This window comes from Zingiber officinale, chromosome 4B (assembly GCF_018446385.1).
Source record: "Zingiber officinale cultivar Zhangliang chromosome 4B, Zo_v1.1, whole genome shotgun sequence".
NCBI classification, from domain to species: Eukaryota; Viridiplantae; Streptophyta; class Magnoliopsida; order Zingiberales; family Zingiberaceae; genus Zingiber; species Zingiber officinale.
In genome coordinates this window covers 18793093-18799063 of record NC_055993.1, presented here as the reverse complement: position 1 = coordinate 18799063, position 5971 = coordinate 18793093, and positions in this window count along the sequence as shown.

Genomic DNA, 5971 nt, shown 5'->3' with positions numbered 1-5971 from the left:
ATCGACGCCACTGTCGGCATCGGTTTCCCAGCGTCGACCGCCGTCGCCATGCCCAAGCACCGCCGCCGACCCATCTCCTCCCCTCTTATCGCCGGCCACCAGGTTTGACTTACCACAGATTGTAGCCTGTGCCCTAGCGCCGCAGTCGCACGGGACAGTGTCGATCTTCTCCACGCCGAGTCCTTCCCACCAGACAACTTCACCGTGCCCTAGACTGGGTCCACGGTCGCCGGTGCCCTTTCTTTTTCGGTGCCTCCTCTCGGCCACGATCAAGCCGGTGCCGAAGCTCTTCATCACCGGCACAGAGTCACTATAGCCTTATCCGAGCCTTTCCTCTGCGTACTAGCAGTGGTCTTTGAGGTAGCTATTCGACCCTAATCCTTGCTTTGGATATCTAGTTTGTTTGTGGTGTTGACCTTTTGATTCCTTTCGATCCGATGATTTCAGTAGGTTGTGCTGTTTTGGTGGATCTGGAAATTGGGGTGTTGTGGGATGCTCTTTGGTCCAGCAGCCACTCCTTTTGGTAGTAGATCAGTGATCACGACTGTGATTTTGAGGTAAGGTGATAATTTGGGATTTATTAATGTAATTAGGAATTTGAATACGTATTGTAGTTAGATGATCATGAGGAGATTAATTCTTAAAGGAAGGATGATGGTAATATGATTAGGGTGTTGCTCTAATTTATGATTAGAGATTTTTAATTATCTATTTAGAAGAATTTTAGCTAATTAAAATATATGTGTATTGGTGACACAGGACTTTGACGCGAGACGAGTATCTCGACGTCGGATTGGACCTTTTCAATCGGAGGCGGGTACTTCTGACTTTATATCGTTTGATATGCATAGTAGTGAATTTAACAAGTAGCAATAATTATGTTCTCTTATTTGTTTCGGTTAATCACTACCCGATACCCGTTACATGATTGATTGATTGCTTGTTTTGCATCTCATGTATTCCTTACCTGCTTATAAATGCTTATAGGGGGTAGTGACATACCATGCTTCACCATGTTCAGGACCTAGGTTTTATACCTTCTGTGTACCTTTGATTTGATTCATTGACCTATGGTGCACTTTTATATATATATGGATTAGTTCAGGATATTTTGTGGTTAGTGTCATGCACCATTTGCATGATTGCATGCTGTGCGATAGTCCGCTCCATTATTGTTGAGCACATCGCCAGTTACATGGATCTGCACACACCACCACTCATGGGTTAGTGGTCGATTCAGGCAGTGTGTGTTGCAGCAGGGACTTTCTTTGGCTCCGTTGGTCCGCTCATGGGTAGCGTGATGCAACGTGTTAGCCGGCAGGGATTCCTCCCCGTCATCGTATACCGGGAGTTGAGAGCATTACGCTCCCCCATTTATGATTTGGGGTAGGAGGATAGGTGTACTCCGACAGCATCCCGTCCACTCGGTCACTCATCAGCAGCAGTGACAACAGAGTGCACAGTTGTCACAGCCCTACCCACTCGACCTCACTATTGTGTGTGAGATGGTTGACTGGTGTCAAGGGTGACCAGGACGCATCATTGGCATCATATGCATGATGCATTTATTGCTTGTGTTTGTGTTTGCTGCATTTATATGCTGCATATTATTTGGATACCTATGTTTGACATGCATACAGGATTTCTATGCCACTCGGACTGTTTGTCCTTATACCCAGGTCCTGGTTAGTACAGTTTCTCTCCTGTTTACTTCAGTTGTATTTTTATCTTTCTTATATCAAGAGATTGTACGCATGATTAGTGCTAGGTGTTATTTCCCTACTTTGTATATCAGTTGTACCTGCTGAGTGTTGGACTCACCCCACCTCCATTGTTGTTATTTTTTTCAGGTCGATGCTGTCAGGAGAGAGTTCCAGTCGTTAGTCCCCTGCAGACCACAAGCTGTATTTATTTTTTTTGGTTTCTTATTTAGACTGTGTTAGACTTATTCTGTTTGAGGATTTGGATATTGTATGGATTTTTGTGTCGATGGTTATAGTTTTTGGATGTGTCTTGCTACATACCTGCCTGGACGACAGAAGAGGTGAGTTTGTCGGATTTTTGTTTTATGAGTGTAGTGGAGTAGGAAAAAAATCGGATTTGAGCTTTATTGGTGTAGTAGAATAGGGTTATTTTCGAGTCTTGGTATTACTATTTTGTTTATTGCTTATTATATTGCATGGAATGTCTGTGTGTTGTATTTTATTATTTTTATTATTCCAGCCGCCTGTGGCTGAGGTATATGAGGATGTAGAAAAGTTTCAGATTGTCCGCCGTACAGAGGAGATGCTGCCTAAATTTCCTCGGACAGGGACTCCTCCGGGGCGTGACAATTTATTTGGTATCAGAGCCAGGTTTGGCGAAGGATCAAATACACTACCTCGATAGACCATATCGAGGCTATGATCCAGGGGAGCAAAAACAAAAACGATATTAATAAAACGAACTTAATTCAAAATTAAATAAAAAATCAAAAATTTGAAATTAAATTAAAAATTAAAAAATTCATTCCAAATTAAATTCAAAATTCGAAATTAAATTAAAAATTAAAAAATTCCAAATTAAATTAAAATTTTAAAAATTTGAAATTAAATTAAAAATTAAAAAAATTCATTCAAAATTAAATTAAAATTTCGAAATTCAATTCGAAATTAATTCAAAACATAGAAGTAGGATCCAGAATAGCTGGCACCCCCAACTAAACTACCCGACTGGATAACCGAACTTAATCTACCCGAAATGGATAAACAAGAGTAAACCACCCGGCAGGGTAATTAAGGTTAGACTAAAAGGAGTTAGGTTTAACTTGACCCACGGTAATGGTAAAGTATTGGATGATAGTACGTTGGGGAAGCTTAGTCATCGCATGTCTAGGAAGATATGGCTTCGACCTGGTGCATTTGGCTAAGTGGAACTGACCGAAGCTACCCTTTATAGATCCTAACTAGTTAGACCAAGGTTTTGTACAAAGTTCAATGGGTAGGACTATTTGGAAAACCTCGAACGCATTGTTACTTTAATGATGTCCTTGTGACTCACCATACCCCAGAAATTTATCCAAAGAATGGTCACTTGTTGAACCCAAAACTAAACCTAAATCTAACACAAAGTTAAACTAAACCCTTAAATTGAACATCAATTCATCTCACAACAATTATAGGAGTACCCGATTGAAAATTTAGATCGGGTGAGATGACTAAAGAATTTAAAATTCAAATTCAAAATTAAACTCGTAACTATAATTCAAAATTAGATTCATAATTAATATTATTTTTTCAAATAAAATTATTTTCAAAATCAATTTCAAAACTATTTAAAAATCTTTTCAAAATATTTCAAAATTATTTGAAAAATATTTTAAAAAATATTTTAAAACTTAATTTCAAAGTTATTTGTAAAATCTTTTAAAATTCATTTTAAAAATCTTTTCAAACTTGATTTCAAAATTATTTGAAAAATATTTTAAAAAATTATTGTAAAAATTTTTTTAAACTCAATTCCAAAATCATTTGAAAAATTATTTGAAAAATCTTTTTAAAATTATTTAAAAATCTTTTAAAACTTGATTTCAAAATTATTTGAAAAACCATTTTAAAAATCTTTTTAAACTCAATTTCAAAATCATTTGAAAAATTATTTGAAAAATATTTTAAAAATTATTTGCAAATATTTTAAAACTTAATTTCAAAGTTTTTTGTAAAATCTTTTAAAAATCATTTTAAAAATCTTTTAAAACTTAATTTCAAAATTATTTGAAAAATCTTTTAAAAATTATTTAAAAATCTTTTAAAACTTGATTTCAAAATTATTTGAAAAATATTTTTATTTTAAAAATCTTTTTAAACTCAATTTCAAAATCATTTAAAAACATATTTGAAAAATCTTTTGAAAATCAATTTCAAAATCATTTAAAAATTATTTGAAAAATCCTTTGAAAATTCATTTCAAAAATCTTTTGAAAATTCATTCCAAAATCATTTTAAAAAAACATTTTCCAAATATTAGTCAATTAATTTCAAAATATTAATTAATTTAAAAGGGTTTAAAAATCTTTAATTCTCAAATCATATTATGATTGCAAATGTTAACTCCAATTAATTTTTACTATAGTCTCAAAGTTTAATATTTACTAATTTGAAATTCAAACTTATATTTTCAATAGTTTTATTGACGAAGTTAACTTTATCTGACACTCACTTATAAGCTAAACATGCCTGAAAACCTAGAATGGGTGAAATAAAAAATTAGACAAAATATAAAAGACCTATTATATTTTATACATGTTTGGACTCTAGGACCCTAGGGATTCATGTTTGCATTAATTAAAGGGGAGTGAACGGAGTCAAGCTAATTATCAAGGAACTTTTGAAGAGCTTTTCAAATTTAATTAAATATCTTTCGAAAAACTTTTCAAATGGAGATTGTAAGATTGAGCATGCTTTAGGGCTCTGATACCTGATCAAAATAATTTGAATAACTTAACATCTATTTAACCTGACTCATGCTTGGACTTAAGGACCAACTGAATTTGATTACATAACCTAATTTAAATTTTTTAATTACTCCCTCTTCGTCCTAAAATTTCATAAATTCTTACTCTTATTTTTTTAAAATTAAGTTTTTTTAAGTACCTTTTCAAACTGAAACTACATTTTCAAAAATTTAAAGTTTGCAAAAGGCTTAGCTAAGTGACTCATATAGCAACCCTCAAACTTAGCCATCTTTATGAATTTTTTGCTAAGTTACCTATTAGATTCATTCTATACTTAGCTAAAAGTATTAAAAGCATATTTTTTTTTCCTTGCAAAATTTAACTCATGGCTTTCAAAAAAATTTTAAATAAAAAGAGCCTTCAAAATAATTTGCCTCCAAAATTCTTTAAAATCTAGCTAAGCTTCTCTAAACTTAGTTAAATATTTTTTTTTCTCTAAAACCAACTAAGTTTAAAAAGAGGCTAAGGTCATCCTTCAAAGTCATTCATAAATTAGCCTCTTTAAATTAGAAGAAAAATATTCCTTTTTAAGTCCTCTTTCTCCCTTAACTAACAATTTTTTTAGTAAAATTTTATTATAAGATAAGTAACCCACAAGCATTTTTTTTCTTTCAAAGACTAAATCTGTTTTTTTCTAGAACCTTAAAACTTGCTTTCAACTGCCTTATTTTTTGATAAATGGCAAAGCGGGAGAGTAGGAAATTCAAAATCTATCTAATTCAAAAGTAAAAGGAAGCCCTGTATTAAGGGGGAGCTTCACAAAGTTTAAGTGTTAGCTTAAGTTATGCTTTTATTTGAATTTATATACTTAAGCTTGCTCACTTAAAATCTGTTAATATATTTGTTTTACTTAACTTTGAATTTGGGTTGCCATAATCAAAAAGGGGGAGATTATTGGTGTGGGAAGCATCCAACGATCGAACCTGAGTTTTGATAATGGCAAAGGATTCAAAGTGAAGGTGTGTTGTGATCTAACGTGCGTGATTGAGTGTTTCAGGTAAGTCCTGACTGTGGTTAGGCAAGGTAAAAACCCTAGGGGGTGGTAACCCTATGCGGAAAGTCTTGGTGGGTCGAGTGCTTCAGGCAAAAGTCCTAGGGGGGTAACCCAAGGTGGAAAGTCCTGGTGTCGCGAACCAGGTGAAAGACTGGACCAGCCGAGAAGCGGAAGTCCAGCAGAAAGTCCGGAAGCATCGAGCACCAAGCAAAAGTCCAGTCGATCTGAAGGATCGCACTGGTAACAGGTAAATCTCCTGACTGGAGTAGGTGAGGACGCGTTCCCCGTAGAGGGAACAGTAGGCGTCGGGTCGACCTAGGGTATCCAGTTGGAAATCCGAAGTCAGACCCGGACAGTCCAATGACTGTCAATTACTTGATTTACTATATTTTATGTGTGCTAACTTTGTCTTGCAGGGTATGTGTGTGTTTGGTGAACTAACATTGTAACGACCACCCTTCTTACTATACTATATTACTCTCTAA